The following is a 25729-nucleotide window of genomic DNA, read 5'->3' as shown; positions in this document are numbered from 1 at the left end:
ACTTGGCTTTGGCCAAGGCGGCCGGGGTTCGATTCCCTGATCGGACATGCAAAGGTATTGGGTCACCTGGCCAACCACACGGGTACTCCGGTTTCCTCCCACATTAAGACCCCCGTGCGATAACATCCGGGCTTACAAGAGTGATTAATAAAGGTTGTAAAAAGTTGTTTCATAATTGTTGTACAATGTAAAATAATCCATAGAAGCTCTCTCACCTGGATAAGTACAATACTATTTGGAAAGGTCGAGTACGAGTTTAAATTTTTAAAATTATTATGTATGTGTTCGGTTACAATCTTGTATCCAGGATGTACACGTTTACAGTTATAAGGACCAGACGACTATTTAGGTGGTAGTTTTCTGATCCAGACCAGACCCCCATACTCCCGTACAGTTTGTTGTGACTAACAGGTTATATTGTGACGGGTACTGCATCATCTGTCAAACTATACACGTGTAGAGGAACCTCACTCAGGCCCATATCAGAGCTGTAATATTGTACTTCAGTTTTTCACAAACCCAATTCATCTTCCCCCGTGGTGATAGGTCCAAGTAAAACCCTTCATCGGGGAACGTCTGAAACAGAATCTTTGTAGAGAGGCCTATCTGATAAAATTGACTATATCGCCAAATATTTAAGATGAAAGATGATAGCGTTTCTAAAGAACCTCAAATTGTAAACATCTTATCCCAATTAGATATTAGGCGATCGAGTCCGATACATACGTTAACACACATCTCGTACATTTGATCCAATTAAATTGCCAATAAAGGGAGATAATCCATGACCTCAAGTGACTTTTCTTCTTCTATTTCTGCCAAAATCTTGCTGAACATTTGGTGCCATCATTTATCCACTTAAATTTTTGTTGGCGTGCTGTTGAGCTCTCCGGGACGTAAGCGGCCTATTATCTGCCTGGGGGAACATAAATAACCGCGGTAAGCGCGAGACTCTCCCCCGCGTGAGGAAGGGGAGGAAAGGTAGGGAGGGGGAGGAGGTTTGATAGACACCTTGTGTCGAATTACTCTCACAAGTACCTCAGCCATCCTTTGTACACAGAAATCTTTGTTTTTACAAAATACCCATAAATATGCTAGACTGATACAACTGCGTCTACCTAAGATAGGCCCACATTTATATGAAACAACCCAATGTTAAGGAATGATCACAATACAAGGCCAGCGGTGAGGAAATCTAAAAAGGGCAGATGAGTCCTACTGTAGAGACAATGTAGTTTCACCGAGGACGTAGATACGTCACATCCTGTAGTCATGCCATCGTTATGACGAGGTTTAGTTGGAGTCAAGTCCTCGTTTGATGGTCACACGTTACACTTCAGTCTACTCCATTTCATTTGGTTTCTAAATTTTTAGAATGTTTACGAAATATTCAACAGATTTTCATTTTTTTGTCATTTTTAATACTCTCAACAAATTGTTATTGGAAAATGGTAACGCATCTTATAAAAATGGATTTGATGAATTCCACTATCTATAAATAACAATAATAAATATACGACGTCAATTATGATGGTAGTTGTAAATAGAGAAAAGTCTTTTAAAGTTAAGTTAAATGCTATTGTTTTCCTCGTTATTATAGTTAACAGAAGTAAGGAGGAGACTATGAGTTAGATATTTCGTTACTTATATCAATACAGGAGAAACAAAATTACGACGTGATATATATTTCTTTGGTGATAACCTTATGACTGCTCTACGTCATCTTTTGAATATTGTATCTCATCTGATTACTTCTCTTAGTCATCTGTTGACTTCTTCGCTTCATCTGATAACTTGATAACTACAGCACTTCACCCTTTGTCCTTTTCGCTTCATCTTCTGCCTTCTGTTTGTCATAACAAGACTTCTACATACGTTTATGATCTTCTATTTACTGCAAGCTCCCATATAAGCATTACCGGAAGAACTTGCGTTCATAGCTAGGTTTATGAACGCAATTTGCTCTGCGTCATTTTGAGGCATCTCCTCCAGTCTCGAATAACATGAGACAACCACCAGAAACACATATTTTGGTCACATTAGGCTCTTCCATGAATCTCGTTTGCACTGACGACATAGACACTTCAATAGCGAAAATACAATGTATAGGGGATACCTATGTTTAGATAATATTTATATTCATAAGGATTGAACGGCATTTTTAAAAATGCATACCAGTATGAACGCAAATCGGTTACATACATGTTTACCATGAAGCCCTTGATATACCGTTCAAATCGGGATGAACATTGAAAAACTGCCGATCAATCCCTATTATTTTCGGGAGCTTGACAAGAGCAGAAAGCTGAAAACAAAGAAGTTGAAATGAATACTTTGGCTCAGTGCTAATAAGTAGTCGGCATCGGCTTTAAGGATGTACACCTCTGAGAAGTCAAAAGATTCCTGTATTAAACTTTTCTTATATTGATTTTTGGAAAAAGGAGATAATGGCATAGTTGAAAATGCAAAAAAAAAATATATGTCCGTGTGTTCGTTTTTGTGCTATGATCGGTCAAAGATACCAATTTAACACAATGGGTGATTTTTTGGTGAATTTTCGGGTTTTGACCATTTGCAGAACAAATTCATACAATTTCTTCCAAGTGTGTTATCAGATATGTATGAATGTTTGTAGAATTGATAAAATTTTATTTTATTTTATTTTATGGAAGTTAAATTTCTTAATCTTATTCATTTTACTCAGAAATGCGATTTTAGTTATCCCTACCTCTTATTTTTTAATGAAAAAATGCACATTTTTCACCATTTTTTTGCAGATTAAACGCTTGATATAAAAAAATCCTGTATTAAACTTTTTTAAGTATTCAATGAATCAAAAGAAAATGCGTTTCTCTTTCTAAAACAGCCACAAAAATGGGTGGTCGGTGTGCTTCTTTTGTTGTCCCATTATTATTTGTGTTATTTTTCACCCTTTTCAGGGTCAAAAATCAAAAGTGCTTCAGTTACCCTAATATGTAAATAAAATACCAATAATATATAACTTTCCACTTGTTTGCATATTATTTTAATCATATTGAACATTATAAAGTTGTACAGCAAAATTGAACCTGCTACATTTAAAAATGGTGACACAATGACAATTTAAGTAATCAATTTAGTGTCAAAAAAGGTGAAATTTTGTCCTTTGAGAAGTGCAAGAAATTCACATAAATACACTTTTTCAAAATGGCCGCCAAATTGGTAATTTTTTTCAAATTCTTGTAAAAAATGTTCTACACACAACAGACATCTAGTTTTTTGAAGCGTTTTTCTGATGAATGTTTGCTATTAAACCTATCATAATTTGTTAAATATTACAAAAACCCGTTACACCAGATCAAAACGAGACTTGAACGTGACTGAAACCTCAGAAGAGTACATCCTTAAATCATATGTAAAAGTCTTACTACGTTATAATTCCCGGCCTGTTACAGAGTTCTGATGACAAGTGACCATGGCGTTTTGTGTGCCAATACTACAGCGCCTGCGCTGACCAGCTACAACCTCGGCACTGGTCAAGACATGTTCAGCTAAGTCCATGATCGTTTCCGTTCCTCAGAGAATGGTGGGTCAGAATAAACTGATTATATCAAGGTCAAAGCAAGGTCGAACCGATGTTATCCGCTATAATTGTCACCGATATCACACGGATCTTGGGATAGTGGAGTGAGCTGTCCTAGTCGATCTCGGTATCGCGGCTCTGACGCACACCTACATATGTAGCGTCGAATTCCGCCAAATAATTGTGATATTTATGTCTGATAGACATCATATTCACAAATACACGGCCACATCTCATCTTGGTGTCAGAGGCGCGTTGTACACGTACACCTTCACTACTTGTCACGTGTCACACGTGATTTGTACTCTGACGTGACGGAACAAAACGTAGCACAAGCACTAGTCCAATTTAATGATGTCACTTTGACGGAGCATCTTCACTAAGTGATGTCATTTAGACGAACTATTCTCACGTATCGACGATACGATGCAACACGGAACACATTGACAATATTGACTGAACTGTGCCACGCTATGACGTCAGTCTGATGGAATAGTTACTAGCGACGTCATACTAAAAAAGAGGTAGTATACTGTAGTTCATGTAGTGTGACCATAGAGGGAATAATAAACGTAATGATGACAAAATACAAAACGGTGCCACGAAACAAAGACACAAAAATGGACGGAGCGATATTGTGACGACACACATTTGTACAGTGCTTGGAAGAACAAATCTGAGGTGTTAACGTCAGAATAGTCACCATACAGTAGATAACAACGAATCAGTTTAACAAATATATATTGAAGCTCTAACGACTATCATAACAGACGTTTTTGATTGACAGAAAGTATCATTAAAGCGTTGAACTGCTTTTAGTTGGCATTCATAGGCAATATGAATGCCAACTGGACAAAGGCAAATTTAATAGCGCGCTTCATGTTGGATTTGCCTTTGCCCAGTTGGTATTCATATTGCCTATGAATGCCAACTGAAAGCAGTTCAATACTTATATTTACCATTTTTAAAATCTGTTCATCACATGAAAAATTCAATTACACTTTTTATTTTTTAGCATTTAGTTCAAATAATGTAAACTTTGCCAACGCCTGGGGCGGTTCAGTGGTATCCTATGTAACAATTATGACGTCATAATATTGATTACGTCAACAATTGGTCCATGGCATTAATAGCGTATATTAATGCCAACTGAATATGGTTGGTTATATAGTGGCAAAGCCATACAATGGTAAAGGTGCTGTCACACACCACCGATGTGCCTCGCCGGGACTAATACGGAGCATAAATTAACAACGGCGAGAAAATCGGCAGAGCTCCGGCGAAAAATCACTTGAAAAAAATAAAATTAAGCTTAGCAATACCGATGTAGTACCGGCGTTCCCGTTGTGATACCACTTTTCTGACACCTCTGTGATACTGATGAGCCGCCGAAGTTTTACCGATGTGTCGCCGTTGTTCTACCGATGTGTCACCGTTGACCGGAGCTATAGCGGAGTGATACCGTTGTGCTAACGATGTTACGGTAGTACATCGTTAGCACATCGGCGGCGCATCAGTACTACTTCGGTGGTATTCGTAAGAACTATGGCATCACATCGGTACTACATGTAGTACGGTACACATTGAGGCCACCGGAGAGCCGCCGATCCATTACGGGACGCTACCCATTAACGAAGCCATACCGGAGTACTGCTGATGTACTGCCGTTGTAGTCCCGTTGCTCGCTCCGGCAGCGAAACGGCGGAAATTTTTGAGTATGTTCAAAAATTCCTACCGTCGCCTGCCGTTGTTAAATTTTTCGCCGACGCTCTGACGATGTCCTAACGATGTCTTGACGATGTACTACCGTTCTTTGCGATGTGATATCGTTGCGCTGCCGTACTAGTACCGATTCCCGAAAATCGCCAAATTTGTGCTCCGATATAGCTCGGCTAGGTGTGACAGGCCCTTTAATATTAAACAGTAATACACATTAAACGGGGTCGATATGTATAAAGTCCTTATATATGCTATCAGGTAACAACAACCTTACATTGTAAGATTTGGTGTTTAAACTACAGTTTATCTATTTGATAGATTAACAGCACGACCGTCGATGTCTACAAGATTAGTTAAGAAAAAAGAACAGACGCCGTCGCGTCTCCAGGTTTGAAACACTGGTCATTTAACTGCATAATTGTATCGATTATGCTTAAACTAGTGAAACAAAACTTAACGAGCAGATCACTAATACGTCGAATAGCTATCATTTCCCGTCTCCCAGTGAAGCTTTCCATGTAATGTTAGGTCACCAGACTTCAGTTTGGCAAACCTAATCGTTCATTGAACTTTAAAACAAATAGTTTGTAACAATGGCCTCATTTTTTTTTTTTTTTATTGCTATTAATTTCGTATTTGCAATGTAAAATAAGTTTATTATATGTAAAAATCCGTGCATTCTCCCTTGTTCATTGTATAACAATAATGTTCATACAAATACATGTAGTTTGTTGTAGAGTATAGGTGCAATACTGGACTTTGCGACGCTTATATAATACACCATACTGACTAGAATAGGTTGAATGGCATATAATTCAAGATGGCGACGACGAAGACTTGCCGATGACTTGAAAGAGATTGTTTGTGCTTTATTGACATAACTTATTGATAATATGATTTAGGGTACCTCAAATTTGTTTGGTTACATAATATCATCCACAACCATGTGAAACGTTATTGTTTTATTTCTAGCCCGCAAAATACCCAATTCATTAATCTCATGTGATTACAAAACTGGCTGATATTGCCTCACACATATATTATAAATAGCTAGGCTCATAGGGAATGGCATCACATAATAATCATAGTATGATAGACATAACATTTTTGAATTTGATGACGTCATGCATATTGCATGGGGTTTATGACATGACCTAAACGTGAGATAGTCTGGTCACATTATTGCTCTCGGGAGTCATGGACGATTCAAGATTTTATTNTTATTTTTTTTTTTTTTTTTTTTTTTTTTAATCGTTTTAATTTTTGTTTTGTTCTGGCTTTGTAATTTCGTTTGATGAAAAACGTAATTTGAAACACCTAGGCAGGATAGTGAATTTTAAGGCAAGATAGTGTCATTCCAAAACAATGGGAAATCTGTTGCTGAAATTTAAGCCAATCATATACGTTTTAGTGCTAAAACGTTCGCTAGTTATACATTGTATATCATCTGATTACTAAGAATTTGCTGTGGAAAAACAAAGCTAATATTCCATCGCTCCTCTGGAAAGGATGTTCAAGTCTGAGGAAAAATAAACATGACACTTGCCCCGCCCAATCCTTGTTTCCAGAACCAGTATTGTTTCTATGTATTCCAGTACATAGAAACATTTAAATGTTCATGTACATGATATCATTAAAAATTCAATGATCTGTTCACAAATGCCTCCCTCTTGAATTATCAATTGTAACTTGGTATTCTTAATTTGAAATTTTATTGATTGACAGTTGATGATTTCAAGTTAGTTTCAGGTTCATCCGAGTGTAGAAAAAAGTAAGTGTAAATAATCTATTATTTGAAATATGTCAAGTGCAATGCGAGATATTGTGTTTAAGATTTTTACGACTTGAAGCTCTTACACCCAAGTACTGTAGTCAGTGAATGGTAATTACGGCTAAAAGTAGTCCCAATGCCTAATCACTGTATTCAATGATTGATATGAAGAATGTACGTTTTAATCATAAAGTGATTAAATCATTATAAATTAAATATAGCTTCAAATTGAGTAGATTCGAGCTATGTACGTACGCACGTGTAATACACAGACAGACGGTACAGGAAACACGTGTTAATGATCGTATAGGTCTGGTTTACCCTAGCTGATGTGTGATCATTTTAACACGCCGTGTAATTAAACAGATGATAAAGACGTGATTGCTACAACAGAACTTGAATCACGTTTGATATGCCCCGCCAGAGTATAAATCCGTGCAGTCGTGACGTACTTGACAGGCTACAGGCGACATGGTCCGTCCGGAATTAGCGGGGTACCGGACCGGCAACTAGCCGACAAAACTAACTTCCGCTCTCACAAATAACTGCATTTAAAATGGAAGCAAAACAATTTTCAGGTTGAGTGAAAGTTTGATAACATTTCAAACCAGCATGAATCCGGTACATTGAGCCATTTACACATTTACCCACTTGTCTGTTAGCCGATTTTATGTCATAGAAATCTGGAAATCTCGTCATGTCGCTCCAGGAAGTGACGTTGAAAATTATCGCTTAAGTATAGCATCTTTTTTCTATTTGCTTTTATAACAAAGAGAAACCAAGAAAACAGCAAAACAAAAAACAATAATATTAACATTACAAAAAAAGAACAAGATCGTATGACAAACACTCAAGCGTTTTTCTTAGTTAATCCCGCTAAGAATTTTGATTAGATTGTTTATTAGAGGCCTCACATGTTCAACAGATCCTCCTAGTGGTGCTATATGCTGGGACAGACATGGCGACTTATCCATGTCGTCTGTCACGCCCGTCAGCGACGTTGTATGACGTGCAGGGGACTTAGCCTTGTCTCTCATGTTCCACTTGGACTTAATATAAAAAAGGATCATCATTCACAATAAGTTGGTGTATTAGCATGCTGCTGACACAGTAATACACACTGCCTGGCGTGCATTACATTCAATAAAATCAAACTCCATGATTAGTCTATCGATACAATTGTAAATTCAATCATTAGAGGCTGGTCGTTTGGTCCTTATCAATAGCAGGGTCCAAATCCCGGTCAATCCGATCAGCCGCATACGAGAACAATGTAAACAGACATGCGCTGTTTGTTTTGGGATTATTTTCTTGCGCGCGCTTGTTCGGAGGAGGTGCGGAGGTAGATTTTAGGACAAATGTGATAGGGCTTACTGTCAAATGCGCGTTTAACTGGTAGTTAGTAAAGCCTGGTAATTGAGTATAATGCGCACCATATTCTACCTCGGTGTCAGGAGGGATATTGCAGTCAAGCCTTTGATTGATAGAGATTCTTATTCATCGCAATCACATGGGTTCTTAGCATGCAGAACAGGCTGCGACAATCGGATTCCTGCTGGGGAGACCTGTGCTGTGTTACATGTGTACGAAGATGCACAACTCTAGAAATTCACTGCACAACTGATACATTTCAAGGACGTCGGAATTAAGGATATGATAAATTGCATTTTAACAGCCAATAGGTGCCATCTCTTGTACAATCAGCGGCCCAATATGCCCAATAATGCAATCCTATGATATCGACACAAAGATGCAGCATTTCTTGACGATAAATCGCCACGTCGTGACATGATTGTCTGTGTATGGAGAATTGAAACAACAACATTATAACAATAATACGACGTAACTTCGTTGGTGATAATGAAGAATAATTCCATATATGTTAATGCTAATTGGCTGACTTAAAAGTAACTGCTTTAAACAGATAATTCTTAATTGCATTCAAATAATCTTAAAACATGTACCAGTTTGTGGAGATCCTAATAAAATAGTTAAAACTTAAAACGAATTATTTAAGTTACAATAAGTAGAAATCCTCTCGTTACCCTGAGGAGATACAGAAATTTGCTATATCATCTTTAAATAGAGAGGGAAAAGATACAAATCATCATTTCAGTTAAAATGTTCTATTTTCAATTCATTCACCCCAAACCATTGCATTTATTTATAAACCGGAAAGCAAACCCACGTATCATTTTCAATGTCTACAAGAACTTCCCATAGTTTAATATCAAAGAAACCTCACTATTTACTGGACGATTGCAGGATTAACGAACATGGGTACCGATTTAACTATTCAGTGGTTCGCGGGATAGGTTTGATATATTGTATACATTGTTATGCTTCAACACATAATAACCTATAAACTATCCTTTAGGAATGATAAGTTATACTTCTAAGTCCAATCATGAGGTATTTGAAAGGTTCACCGGACCTTTTGATTTGAAAACACGTAAGGTAGCATCGATACTTTTGGGCTGATATTCTGAGGTCAGAACAACAAAAATAATCCTATGAAAACAGCGTTCGCACAGGCTCTTTCCTTTTCGTATAATATAGCGATTTTCATGAGTGATCTACTTGGAATATCATATCGCAGTTATCCTAAGAAAGTGATACAATGGGAATGGTATAATGATATTCATATCGCAGTTATCCTAAGAAAGTGACACAATGGGAATGGTTTAATGATATTCATATCGCAGTTATCCTAAGAAAGTGATACAATGGGAATGGTTTAATGATATTCATATCGCAGTTATCCTAAGAAAGTGACACAATGGGAATGGTTTAATGATATTCATATCGCAGTTATCCTAAGAAAGTGACACAATGGGAATGGTATAATGATATTCATATCGCAGTTATCCTAAGAAAGTGACACAATGGGAATGGTATAATGATATTCATATCGCAGTTATCCTAAGAAAGTGACACAATGGGAATGGTATAATGATATTCATATCGCAGTTATCCTAAGAAAGTGACACAATGGGAATGGTATAATGATATTCATATCGCAGTTATCCTAAGAAAGTGACACAATGGGAATGGTATAATGATATTCATATCGCAGTTATCCTAAGAAAGTGACACAATGGGAATGGTATAATGATATTCATATCGCAGTTATCCTAAGAAAGTGACACAATGGGAATGGTATAATGATATTCATATCGCAGTTATCCTAAGAAAGTGACACAATGGGAATGGTATAATGATATTCATATCGCAGTTATCCTAAGAAAGTGACACAATGGGAATGGTATAATGATATTCATATCGCAGTTATCCTAAGAAAGTGACACAATGGGAATGGTATAATGATATTCATATCGCAGTTATCCTAAGAAAGTGACACAATGGGAATGGTATAATGATATTCATATCGCAGTTATCCTAAGGAAGTGACCCAATGGGAATGGTACAATGATATTCAAATCGCAGTTATCCTAAGAAAGTGACACAATGGGAATGGTATAATGATATTCATATCGCAGTTATCCTAAGAAAGTGACCCAATGGGAATGGTTTAATGATATTCAGATCGCAGTTATCCTAAGAAAGTGACCCAATGGGAATGATATTATGATATTCATATCGCAGTTATCCTAAGAAAGTGATACATTGGGAATGGTAGAATGATATTCATATCGCAGTTATCCTAAGAAAGTGACACAATGGGAATGGTTTAATGATATTCATATCGCAGGTATCCTAAGAAAGTGACCCAATGGGAATGGTATAATGATACTCATATCGCAGTTATCCTAAGAAAGTGACCCAATGGGAATGGTATAATGATATTCATATCGCAGTTAGCTGAACAATATAAAATTGTAGAACAAATGCTGTTACAGCGATATCTAGTTTAAAAAAATCTAAGGATCACTTCAACACTTCAACACTTCAGAACAAGGTATCCATGTTGTCAACCATAAAACACAAAACACTACAATTTCAGTACATCTACACCACCCGTCCTCATATGACCCTGGCTGTTGCGAGACGTTAAACCCCAAACAAACAAACCTGTATACAACATTTTCACGATATCATCCTTAGACAAACTACAAAAGACAACATTTTCACGATATCATCCCTAGAAAAACTGCAAAAGACAACATTTTCACGATATCAACATTAGAAAAAAAATACAAAAGACAACATTTTCACGATATCATCCTTAGAAAAACTGCAAAAGACAACATTTTCACGATATCAACCTTAGAAAAACTGCAAAAGACAACATTTTCACGATATCAACCTTAGAAAAACTACAAAAGACAACATTTTCATGATATCATCCTTAGAAAAACTACAAAAGACAACATTTTCACGTTATCATCCTTAGAAAAACTGCAAAAGACAACATTTTCACGATATCAACCTTAGAAAAACTGCAAAAGACAACATTTTCACGATATCAACCTTCGAAAAACTACAAAAGACTACATTTTCACGATATCATCCTTTGAAAAACTACCAAAGACAACATTTTCACGATATTATCCTTAGAAAAACTGCAAAAGACAACATTTTCACAATATCAACATTAGAAAAACTACCAAAGACAACATTTTCACGATATCATCATTAGAAAAACTGCAAAAGACAACATTTTCACGATATCAACCTTATAGAAACTGCAAAAAACAACATTTTCACGATATCCACCTTTGAAAAACTACGAAAGACAACATTTTCACGATATTATTCTTAGAAAAACTGCAAAATACAACATTTTCACAATATCAACCTTTGAAAAACTATCAAAGACAACATTTTCACGATATCAACCTTATAGAAACTGCAAAAAAACAACATTTTCACGATATAATTCTTAGAAAAACTACAAAAGACAACATTTTCACGACATCAACCATAGAAAAACTACAAAAGACAACATTTTCACGATATCAACATTAGAAAAACTATAAAGGACAATATTTTCACGATATCAACCTTAGAAAAACTACAAAAGACAACATTTTCACGATATCATCCTTAGAAAAACGACAAAAGACAATATGTTCACGCCGCCAACGTCGGGAAAGCATGTTGCTTATGCATTATTACTGATATATGTACCACCATATTAATGATACAAAACTTAAAGCTGACGACATCGACAATACAAACTCAATGGCAACAAATAATTGACTATTTTGACGGTACATGTACATGTATTCAACATGGGAAAGTACATAGTGGTAAAAACATTTCTCCAGAAATTGTACCTTCCTTTGCTTGGTAATGGATATTAAATATATTTGGTACGCTGTATCCTCGCCGAACAATAAAGTGAGGCGACTAACATGAAGCGCCGTGCAATATCAGTTGTTTGTCTGCGCTTTACACCTAGGAAACAGGAGTTTGCAACGACCCGGATCACTTTTTTACACGTACTTTCCATTTCGGCATTTGATCGGATTGAAATATGTCGTCATATGACTTGAGCTGTTGCAAAGACCAGAATTAAGTATAAGATAAAATCACAGGCTCTTGCATAATTTGTATAGGCATTATTTTTATAGGAACCACTTATATATATTGAGGATCTTTAAGGGGTTTCCGTTGTCCACGTCGATTGAATACCCTTCTGAACTTGGAATCATTGACTCTACAGACACAACTTACTGCAAAGCTGTGCAATAAGCGTGACGATTTCGATCACGAGCTTTTCTTTTCTTGATATTATCATCCGAGCTTTTCCAACTTCCGATGTTTACATGTCGAAGTTGATTCTGTATTGAACGCTTGCTCCGAATTTAACGATTGTCTTGATAGATTTCGACTGCTGACAGACAAGTTTACAACTCAGGATTTCGAGACATGCATGTCAATTGCTGAAGGCTATGAACAAGTTTTAGCGTCGCCATCATGATATGCTATTTGTTCGTGCGGTAAGAATCTCGATCATATTGATTAAGCTCATAAGTGTTCCTTGTTTCGTTGTAACTACCCCAGTTTTTCCAGTGGAAATGATATTACTTGAATTTGAAATATAAATGGCGGATGTGGCCGCTGAAGCAGAAGACGCGTACCCTTCCGGAACATCTAGTCTTAATCTCCTGTTACCTTTTCAAACGTCTCCATGTACATATGTCCTATGTTCATCTTTTGTCCTAGAGTTCGAATTACTTGTTGACATGGTTTTTTTTTGATAAGTAAGCTGATTTGCATGTACAGTAGCATTAACCTTTTTTCTGTACCTTTTGTTTTTATTCTAACAACACATACGCTACATTTACAAGTATGTGGTAATAACATGGATTCGGAATCTGAATTCGTTTCTGATACTATATAGTCTAATGGCACCATTTGTGTTCCTCTCTTATTTAAAGTTACAATGTCTCTAATAGTATGATTTTATATTTCGGTAACATGTACAACTATTTTTGTTACAATCAGGGCAGAGATGGACCGAAGTTTCCCTCACACATTTGTCTGTTATAGAGTTCCGAGCATATGCTTCCTGTTCTTCAGGTCGATTTATCAGTCGTCATATTGAAAACGAGGATTTATATAATCAAATGACATTTTCAAACGGGTTACAATTTTTCATCAAGTGTCTAACTAAGCTCCTTCTCCCTGACACGGCTTTAAACTGAATCATCGAAAATCAATATTTAAAAATTTAAAACAAAACCTTTTGTTGATAAGACTTGCACTTGAACTCCTTAACCTTGAGGCGGCCGGGGATGAGGGTAGGGGATTAAAACTTCTCTTCGCGAACGAACATTCTGTCGACACGTATCTTACAAGGCTCACAGGGTGTCACTCGACTTATTCAGTCCCGACTCCTGGGCAACGTGCCGAGAAGTCCCCGGGATCTCACGGAATTAGGGTTAAGACTTGTCTCAACACGAGCTCAGTCTCGCGCTAAATTTAAGGAATTTGAAAAATAAAAATATAGATAACTTACAAAAGCCTGTCTTAGACTTCCTATCACATCAGTGTTGGATTCACATGGACATAGCCAACACGTGTATAGATCCTGGTACGACGACTGGCACTTCAGATCGATCAAACTCAGAAGTATCTTTATTATTTTAATCTTAAATGGATACTTTCCTTTTGGATTTTTGATCAATTCTTTGAACTTGTTATTTAAAACGGGAGAAAGGTAGTCCCGCCAAAACAAAAAAGTTTCTTTGAGCAGAATAAAAGCTGAAAATTTTCAAATTGTTCTACCAATAGATCGAAAACGGATTGGAGGCTAGGAGATGTACGGTGTCAGATGTTTTGATGGTAACTCATAATAATATGTCTTTTATTGCCCTGATAAGTGCATCATAAACAAATTTCATTTCGAACTGGCTGTCATTTTCTGTTATTTTAAATTGTTCAATCTGCCTGCTACTATGACACATAAAGGTTTAAATGGTTTTATTTCTCTGTAAGGTTGTAATAATGTGTGCTCCGTACATCGAGTTCTGTCGTAGGTCCCCGGTATTATTAGTCCCCGGGGGTAGGGCTGATGTCACCGAAGTGTCACTACAATGCCGTTACAGAAATAGAGCGATCAAACCTGTACTTGAGCCTTGTAAAACAAAGTTCTCGACAAAGGTACTACTTGCATCCGTTTCCATTGGCTTCTCAGCAGCTGCCATCGGTAACGAACTTTCCATCAATTTGATACTGATTTCAGATATTCGAATATCTCTGCATATCATATAGTTTTCCCAGTGTGTCGACAGTGAATTCTGGCATTGCAGGAAGAGTCCTATCTTTGACTCTGGTAAGCGGGTTTTGTCCTGCCTCTGACTCAAAATAAAACACTATTAATAGACGACGAAAAGGCATGTTTTTGGTGACTCCGTCTGTAAAATCGGTATATTAGCTATTTAGGCTAATTAATATTGTCAACAAAAGAATAGGCATTTATGGTAACAGTGTTATTTTTACACTGTTTGAGGAAAACAGTATCGCATTAAGTGTTGTTGATGATAATTAGCACTTTAAATCTATGATACAAGCGTCACACTTCCTTGCTTGTTTTTTTTAATACGAGAAAAATACATGCCACATTAAGCTCTTTGCAGTAAATGGTTGGTGTTCGTTTCCGAATCTTAAAAACATACAATATCACGGTATTAAAGTTATGAAAGCAAATTGATAAAACAGATGAATGAAAATATCATTGAAGAATATGAACAATAACGTCCGTCTTGCAACTGTAGGACTACCAATAAAGCTCCGGAACCCGTTGAGCAACGGTTTTTTGTTATCGAAATATCAACTTTTGATTTATTTGTTCAAGACGGAATGCAGTAAGGCCAGGACCTATTTGTTAAGATTTGTTATACAAATTATGCCAGCACCGTAGTTTAGAACAGGATTTTTTTTTATCAAGAAAGGCAGGTTTTATTAAATGGTAGGTGTGTGCTAATATTGTCAGCAATAGCGATTCGTTTTGCTGAAACATAAATTATATAAGTTACATTAGTTTAATATTTAAATGGAGCCGTTATCACAAGCTCTTAGAGCAAAGTCAGAGATGTCAGCAGATCGGTGACGTGAGAAATATGGCCATCGGACCAACTTATATTATAGTCTCAAAATACATATTGGGTTCTCTCTGTATCCAATGACAGGATGCAGAGCAAATGTAAATATTATGTGATGAAATTTTATTGTCTGAAAGTGTGTACTTGTATGTGTCGAAATTCATATGTGCGGAAAAATACTTTTAGAGTTGGGAAAACATCCACGTTTTGTGGTATATTGTACAAAGTACAATGTAGAAATGTAGAAAGAACTTTGAAAATTCATTTAAAACACAACCGGGATGATATTGAATAGTGGGATATTCTTAATCCAATTTAGGTATCTAAATTTGTTAACGTAGAAAATGTGCTTTTCTTTTTCAAAACGTTAGTCACGTTTAGGTGGAAAAAGCCCTAGCGCCATATATCTTCTGTATAAGAGAAACCTAGGACTTGAACAGGAATTAAAACAGTTTGTCGTAGTCAGCAACATTTTCCTGAATTGTGAAAAAATAAATCGCCAAGACTTACAGGATTTATTGAGACTACTGCCCGAATTCTCACACAATTACTTCAATGTATTGTCATAGTAACATCTTGTTTACATGTGGGGTACAAGGCGAAGATGTGTGGGAACAAGGCTAGGCAGGTCACTGTAGACAATGTACATGTAACCTTCCTGTTAGGACAGATTGTGCATCGTTCGGCCTTGTACCAGTGACAGGTAAAGACAGGTAGATACAGATACGGGACGGGTACACCTGTACAACCACACCTGTACATACTTGTTGTCACATCACCTGTCTGAGACGCACAGACCCCCCAATGTGCAGCAGATACAAGGCACGACGTGCAGATAACACAGTTTGTCAGATGCTGGTCCACTAAGTATAATTACACAAACATATGACGTAGTTGATTCTCATTAGTTTGTCTCTCCTCAGAAAACAAAGTCACCACGATTAATTTCTAATTATCTCATCATGATCGACACATAGCGGGCACCTAGTGATAAAGCTGAAATTGGAAATAAGAATAAATAGCATATAATTTCACTGCGTTATGTTATTTGCCGCAAGCGTGTGTATGTGTATTTAAGTTTTGGCTGTTGGTTTGTCAAATTGAGAGTATGCCTTGACAAAAAATATAACCATTAATACATTTATCAACAACAAAAATGTTATTATCCAAAGCTACAACTTTGGTATTTTGGTGTCGCAATCCTTACAACAGAATAGGGGCCATCGTTTTGCTTCAATTGGTTTTCTTTAACACTGTTTCTTATATAAAAAACGATAACTGTTGGCTCTTTATTTAGGTTTACTGTATTGAAAAATAAAATTAAGGACACCCAGGAGGATATACCTATAGACATGAGATGATGACGTGCTCTTCCCTTGTTATGAACCAAAAATGGTAAATATAATATTATTATTATAAACATAACTCGATACTTCGGGGCAACATCGCTGCTTTTCAGTACGCTTCAAAATCCTGTCATAGTCTTGACGTTTGCAGTTTTTATTCGAGTATATAACGGTTACATTTTAGTACAAAGTCTGAAAAAAGAAACAGTTATTCCACTTAATGTCGACTTAACGCCAGGTACATAGGACGAATTATCCCTAAGCTCGGAATATGTATGCTTCTGGCATTTATGTGCTGGATGTTATATCAGTGGTGGTACATGTATTGATACTAAGACATTCAGTCTTAGATACTGGAAAAATGAAGCTTAACATTTCAAAAAACATATTTATATTGAATCATAAAGGAATAAATGAAAAACACATCCTGTGAAAATAACAAAGTATTGAACGGAAGGGGAAAAGCGTTTATTTTGGTAGTTAAATGAAGTAAGACTAATGTCAATGTAGAGACGAACCGCCCGTTGAATGGTCTTCCTTTTTGGCATATTTTACCCAGCCATAGGTATGGATAATCACGTGCGCCGGACATTATGGCTGAGTTTGACCATTGCCTGGTTACACCGCAGTGACCAAGGGTGATAAATCCAGGACCAACATATGCGGATGAAGACTGACCAGCCGGACACAGAGGCACAAATCATTTATCACGAGTGACCTATCGAAAGTGTCCAAATTCGAGTGTTTGTCATTAGAACCAACAACAGCCGGTCGAGAGGCTGGTTATTGACCCGATCCGGACAAAGTTCGCAGGCCAATACCTACTGCATACATTAACACTACCGTGTGACCAGCAGTATCCGCCATCTCGAGTTTGAAATCAATAAAGTTTCTCCTTTTCTATAGGAAAACAGGAAAGGAAAATATATAGCAAATAAAATGCAAATAATTTGCCTTTTTTTCTTATTCTAAATGTAAGAGTAGCTATCTCGTTTTTGTGACAATACCAATGGTATTTTTTCATGCACGGTAGCCGATTGTACCAGAAATGATTGTATATTGAATTACGCAGCACTGTCTCAATCAAGTTGGAGCCCGAGATGTTGAGATCTATCAATTTCAATTCGTGATGAATTTTGATGCTGCTGCTGACTCTCGAGATGTTAATAACTCCGGAAATACGTCATGTGATTGCCTACATAATGCCCGGATGTTTAATTATTTGTTCCCTTATCTTGGCTTTTGGTATCGTTTCATTTCAAGAAAGAGTCCGTCCTGCACATCTTTATATCCATTTAATATCCATGTACTGCTTTACTCTAATTTCAAACTTAAAAGTCGAAATATTTCTTGTAGGAAAACGACGTATGGGAACTGCGAGTCATAAATGAAAGCAGACAATACGTCGAGGTGTTTTCTTGAAGAGTTTTGTTCGATATATTAATTACATGTTAAGAGTCGTGCTTGACAAGTGTCAGAGCGGTACACAAACTGTTGACTCTGCGCTGGCCGCGATAGAGCAGGAATGGCACGGTTGATGTGAGGCCAATATTACCATGTCAGTACTTCATTACACACGTCACCTTATCTGCCACCAGGGGGAGCTACTGTGCGGTGAGTATGATCTAATCTGCCAGTCACATGACCCCGACACCCGGGCCTACTCGCGCAGTGACCGTTTATTGGGGACAAAAACAGACCCACCATGGAAACGTAATTGTTTTTCTGTCAACAATTCTTAAGGGCGTATAGAAAATACAACAACCTACACTGTATAGGCTTTGAGAAATGCTAACAGTGCCTGGTTCCCAGGGTAAGCCTACCTAGCTCGTTGAATGGCAACAAAACGTGAGGCGTGCGACAGATGCAGTCAAAATAACAGATTGGCATGTACTTCAGTATCCGAACATGTTCATTTAAAAAACATAAAGAAAAAATAATGTTTTCACACAGTGCTAGGGATGTACTTGAAACTGAAACCGTGTTCTCTTTCGAAGCGAAAACATCATGTTTGTAAAACTAGTTTTTGACAAGCAAAACCAAATCGTATTTTGTATGTGTCACCGGGGAATAATTAATCACTTGAACATAGCGGAGAGTTCGTGCGACAGGAACATAATTAATGTATAGGTCAAACATGTCACATGAATATTTATTTTTCTGCTTTTTTTCTTCTTCAAATACAAAACACTAACTTGTAATTTCTTTAAAAATTCAAAAATGATTTGTTTCAATTATTCATAGTTATAATTCAAAATTTGACAGATTCCCAGACTGTTTTCTATAGCGAGAGCACGGCGCCATATGTAGCGAATTTCGGTGCCAATTGTGAACGTTTTGATAATGTTCTGCAGAAATTAGCTTTGTATGTTTTCAAATTCAACACGAGAAAAAAACATTCTAATCGAGACTTGGTGTTTACCCGTGTTTTTACGCGATAAATGATGATACAGGCGAGTTGCCGGCGGTTTGATGTTGGGGGACTATTTGTACATTTGTAGATAATTAGGGATAGCCTGGGTACAGCGGTAACCCTAGGCTCGGGGCTGCCAGGGCGCTGCCTTTGAGGAACACCTATACAAATAAAACCCAGCGGCGACCGGTGTTCAGGGCCATGCCGTGTACAACAATATCTTATCTTCATAGCTACACGTGTTCTACAAGTCTCAATTAGATATATTAAAATGGATCATATTTAGAAATGGAGTTGTCTAAAAACAAAGTGGAGAACGTTCCCGCGAGAGTTTCGCACGTGCCCCAGGAGTCGGCTTTGAAGTTTAGGACTGATCGAGCGCATTGATACCGTGCACGGTTGTTCCCTGTTAAGTCATGTCCGACAAACTAGGTCGTTAACATCCAAAACAGTCCGATATTCTTAATTCTTTTGATAACAAACAAAACTGTGTAAATAAATATACATAAATCGTGGTACAAGTTTTCACAAGCCGTGTATATCTACACCGGAAACTGGGGAGGACGGCATTCTCGTTCTTTTTATTGACGAATATAACTCTTGTTTAGTCATAAACTTATCATATTATTACTCAAAATTATCATTTGAAATTATATAATACGATTAAAATTTAGTATCGTGTGCTAAGCGACGCTAAGGTTTTCAAGTGTCTTTTGTTATTTGGTTTTGAATAATATTCATCATTCATGCTTATGTTCCAATATTCATAATTAGTGTTTTTCTTCCTTTCATCATCCTTGGTTCTGTGTTGAGTTCATAATTGATTTTTATATTATCTTATCTTTTTATGTTTCAATGATTATATCGGCATGACAAAAAATAAATACCACTAAACTGTAGATCCTACTGTTATGTATTTTTACCAATGTACGTCACACTACTGATATTACACGTAGCGACTTCTGGTCCGTCAACTGTAAGTGACATCAAACAGATTTCATTTGATGGTTTGACTTTATTTCAGTTTTGAAGACATAACGAGAAGAATGGAAGTGCCGTCAAAATCTTCAACATGGATACATCGAAGATCTGCTTATCAGTCAAAACATATGTTTTACAAATGTTGAATTTTTCATCATTCATTTTTTCTGTTTGCATATTCATATACATATTTTTTTATTTCAGATATTTATCATTACGTTTTGTGTTAATGTTCAAGATTCATGTCGGCTTTTGTTGGCAATCTTTCTTTTTCGCGTTAAAAGTTAAAACGTACAATCAATTTTCAATTTTTGGTATGCCTTTTCTTTTAGCTCACAATAATATCTAAAGTCTGATCATGCTTAATTAAGCTTGCCTTTGGATGTTTCGTAAGTATAGGAATTCTTAGAGTTTAAAAGATGGTAGTTCACTCCGTTAATAACCAGGCCTACGTTTATCTTAGTTTGGCTATAGGCGTATACATCTTAGTGAATACATTGTATTTGTATTACCAGCATCCCTTGTGTTGTGTCTATGTATCGATTTTCCTATCATGAACTTTCCCTTTGTTGATAGTTACATGTTTCCCAAACTTACGATACTACATTGTAATATGTCGCATTTCCATGGACAGAATAGCAACAGGGGGTTGCCAAGGATACAGATTGATGAAACCTATGTGCAAGTTTATGGTCGCCGTGGTCTCATTGGAAATTACCTATTTTTGTTTTGTTTTATATAAAAGTCGATGTTTTTTATTAAGCGCACTAGTGTGCTCATATTCCCCTTGTTCTGCTTGCACCACACTAGCTCTCTCTTTGAGAACGTGATATTGGTGACATTACTTCGTTTGACGTAGATTTACATGGAGGGTGTTGTCGATAAAGCTGAAGACGGCTATCCTTCCACGACACCTGGTTTTATCTCCTTGCATTTTCAAGGGTCTCAGTGTAAAACCATCGTTGGTTAATGTTTTCCCCTAGTTTAGTCGATTTTAAATAGAGTTACAGCTTTTATGACACTTGTATTATCTTGTTCAATATTCCTCCTAAGTAGCAATACCATTGAAAGTCCTTTGTATTGACGTGCGACATGCAAACCAAAAGACTTGGTTTAGACTGTCTATCATTCTCCGTAATCATCAGTTATTTTCCTGTTCAAATAGGGACTTATATGATCTTGATCAAGTCCACAGGCAAAAATAATCAAAATAACTTGACAATCTATGTTTCATAATTTATGAAGCCTTTTTCTTAGTTGTCAATGTGGCGCTCGATTAAAAACAATTAATACTGTTAAATCTTTATCTAAGGAATGATAAACATATTCTACTCGCGTCGCGTGTATCGAATGTAGAACGTCTGGTCCGTCAGCTGTGACATTGAACGGGTTTCATTGCGTGGCTATACCTTATTTCAGTTTTGAAGTCATACCGAGGGCAGTTTTTATGACGCCAGAGTCTTCACGATGGCTACATACGCCGAACGTCCACTCCACTAATCAAATATGTTTTTCCACAACTGTAGTAAGTGCTGTCCCTAGATCATGAAACAGACATTGCTGTAATGTAGATGATAACAATTTTGTTTTTATTTCATTACACATCATCATTTTTGTTTACGATTTCGACACTTAAATCTACAAATTTAATCTAGACAAACTGCAAACGTGCGATCTTCCTGCTGTAAATAGCATACGATATGCAAAGTAATTTAAGATTAACTGTATATAAGATTCGATAGACTTTCTCCCTCGTCCTGTTGCTTACCAGTCATTGGTGTTGACGTGGTATCGGTGCGCTATCTCGTGTGTAGAGTACACTAAGCAATAAGTGATAACCAAGGGACCATTTTGATAATTAGTTTGATAATTAGTATCTACCGTTGATTGACTTTGCTTCTGATGTTTGATATGAGGCTGCGCGTGCTCCTATAGAGATATCCCAGGTATGGTCAAGCCTTGTTTCACGTGTCTTCATATCTGTCTGTTTGTTGAAAAGGTCAAAGACTCCCAAAATTGTCTGCAACACACAGACTAATTATGAGAGGTGAAACATAAGAATATCAGCGTTTAGGAGATGATGTTCTGGTAGAATTTGGTGTGCTGGTAAATTCATTAACCAATTTTTGCCAAAGTCTCATAGTTTTCACAATGATTACACAGTTGTCATGTAGTACTTATGAACAAAAGTCTGAGCCAGAATGTTTCCTTAGTTTCCTCTGCATATGTATGTATATGAAAACTAGTTTTATGACCTCTACCAATCAAATCTTAATGATGTGCAGCTTGTTATATATTACTGGCAATGTATTGAAAAGGATTCTTTAAAATTGACATTTAGTTGAAGTCTTAAAAACAAAACATGGCAATACATGTACATTGCAGTCTGAAAAACACTGCAGATGAAGAATGTTCACCATATTTCTTCTTCTAGATACCTTTTTGGTCAAATTAAACACCGCGAACATATACCTACCTAGCGGTATTGCTGACCATTAGGTACATCAGAATGCTCTTTCACTCGTTAATCGGATATGGTCAAAGATTTACGGCAACCGAAAAAATCTCATTATAATTTTATAAATATCAAAGTTAGGATTTTCATCGATTACTCAGTGTATTGATTTGGTTTAAAACAAGAAAAGAATAATTTTACCCCCCTTTTTGAAAAAAACCCCTACTTACACTTGTATATGTTATGTATGTTATTGTTCCTTACGTAGATTTTTTTAATCCGCGTTAAGAAGTGGTTTGAGCTATTGATAGCAACAATTAAACTTAACTTCCGATTAATCAAATGTAAATATGAGGTTTAACTTAAATAAGTGTTGTTTTAAGATAGAATGAGAAAATTTCTGAAACAATTTGTTTGTAAAGATGAGAATTTGTCACGGTATAATTGTTCAAATACGATACATTTCGTTTTTCTGAATATTTTTGGGGTTCGGGTTGGGAGTCGGGGTGCCTATTACTGCAATGCTTTTCTAGTTATGCACATATGTCACTTATACCTGAGGGGGAATAAGAATGTTCTTTTATGTGTTTATTGCCTCCTAGTGAAACACAACAGATTGTACGGTATCCCACTGCTACACATTCCGTCTTGATTTGCCGTCCCTTCCGTGTTCTGTCCCCTCCCATACTTCCAGCAGTAGCCCATACGTCATGTGTTTGACAGGAGGACGCATAACGGTGCCGGCCGATTTACATAATTCCGTTATAATAAGGTGTCATGTTTGCTGTGTAAATTCCACCGTAGAACGTGATGTTTAAAAATACGTTCTGGGATTCCCCCATTAGCGCGCCATTAAATCTGACTGCAGAACGTCACGCCAACGACCCCGGACTGAATCACTGTTGTTAAACACGACCGAGACATCCGGGTAGTTTGTGTAACTCGTCACCTCCGGTACAGCGACGACAACGTTATGTACGTGTTGAGTAACGCAAGCAATTCCCACGTGACAGACGCATTTTTAAGGTTAAACTATCAAATTTGTGTTGCTTTACTTTGCCGCTCAACTTCAGTATTTCTTGTACCCCTTGTTCCAGTACAAAACAGTACAAAGCGGAGTGATTTAAGACAGTAGACGAATTCCCACGCTAATACGCAAACGCTTTACGTACGTATATCTATTCAGATATGAATATAGCATTATATAACCACCTTTTTTAGAGTTTCGCTGATTAAATATATTGAGCGTGAAATTCAAATTTGTTTTTGTTATGTTTTTCGGTATTTCATAACCGAAGACCTTCCATCGCGAGGGTAAGACGTCATACAGTGTCGTAGACGATATAACATTGGCGAGAAGCCTGTCGGTAGTTACATCACTAGCGTACACTTGATCTTATACCCAGTCGTCAACCAAGTTGTAATGTATATAAGAGTGATTTATTAGGTGAACGGGGAGCTGAAAAATAGAACTCAGTAAGAGATTTATCAATCAATCTCGACATTGACCTTTGTATATTTTGTAATTCTGTCTAGTGTATTTGCATGTAAGTGTGAGATAGAAAATGGCTCATTGATTTTTGTATATATTTTTCTGGAATGACTCCAAATCAGTTTGGAGAATAACTCCTGATAATATTATTGTACGATGCCTCGTGCTAATATTGTAGAGTCATTATGTATGGAGTTTTTTTTTAATGTAATGGACACGAATCTAATGCATACTACCACGGTGGCACCAGGTCCGGCGCTGTCACTGTAAAAACACGAGTTCCGGTCCTAAGATGCCACTGATAAGTCCCGGTCCTGATTCTCTAGGGGAATAAGTTCCGGTCCAGATAATGTAGAGGACTGAGCTCCGGTCCTGACAGAGGTCTAGACCTTATAATGTAGAAGCTTGAGGCAAAGCCATGTTTATGTAGTCATTTGGTGTCCGGTTCTAATTCTATAGCGGTTTGATGTCCGTTTTCGGTATTGAGGCGGTATTGGGCCTGACCCTGGTACTGCTGTGGCAGGAGGCCCGTCCATGCTATTGTTTTGGCAAGATATTTAGTTTTATAATGTAGCGGAATAAGGCTCTGGATTAATGCTATTGTGGCAAAATGTATGACCCTGACACTGTACTGGTGCAGTCAATGGGGTTCGGCGAAGCCATAATACTGTAGGCGGGTGATGTTTTAGACTGATACTGTTGTGGCACAAGATCCGACACTGAGGAGTCAAGGACATGGCCCTAATACTGTAGAGGCACGAGGCCCAACCCTGATACTGTAGTGGCATGGGGGCCAATCCCGATACTGTAGCGGCACGAACCCGGCCCTAATACTGTAGTGGCATGGGGCCCAACCCTGATACTGTAGCGGCACGAGGCCAAAACCTGATACAGTAGTGGCATGGGGGCCAATCCCGATACTGTAGCGGCACGAACCCGGCCCTAATACTGTAGTGGCATGGGGCCCAACCCTGATACTGTAGCGGCACGAGGCCAAAACCTGATACAGTAGTGGCATGGGGGCCAATCCCGATACTGTAGCGGCACGAACCCGGCCCTAATACTGTAGTGGCATGGGGCCCAACCCTGATACTGTAGCGGCACGAGGCCAAAACCTGATACAGTAGTGGCATGGGGGCCAATCCCGATACTGTAGCGGCACGAACCCGGCCCTAATACTGTAGTGGCATGGGGCCCAACCCTGATACTGTAGCGGCACGAGACCACGTGGATGATGTGCCACCCCAGACAATTGGGACCCGTCACGCCGTGTTCCCGATTGCTGCTGACGTTGTCAAAGATCATTAGCTCCTTATTTATTGAGGTGCGTGTCCTCAGCATTACTCTTCATCACAAAGTACTTAAGTCAATCTTATTGAGTCCGAGTTAACCAATTGATTAAACTTCTAAATATTCCTTCATTGATCTCGTCACTTTATTAGACTGTCAACAAATTGACCGAGTGTACAAATAGCCA

The sequence above is a fragment of the Mizuhopecten yessoensis genome, unplaced genomic scaffold, assembly GCF_002113885.1.
Source record: "Mizuhopecten yessoensis strain PY_sf001 unplaced genomic scaffold, ASM211388v2 scaffold716343, whole genome shotgun sequence".
In the NCBI taxonomy this organism is placed as follows: Eukaryota; Metazoa; Mollusca; class Bivalvia; order Pectinida; family Pectinidae; genus Mizuhopecten; species Mizuhopecten yessoensis.
This window is presented reverse-complemented; position numbering follows the sequence as displayed.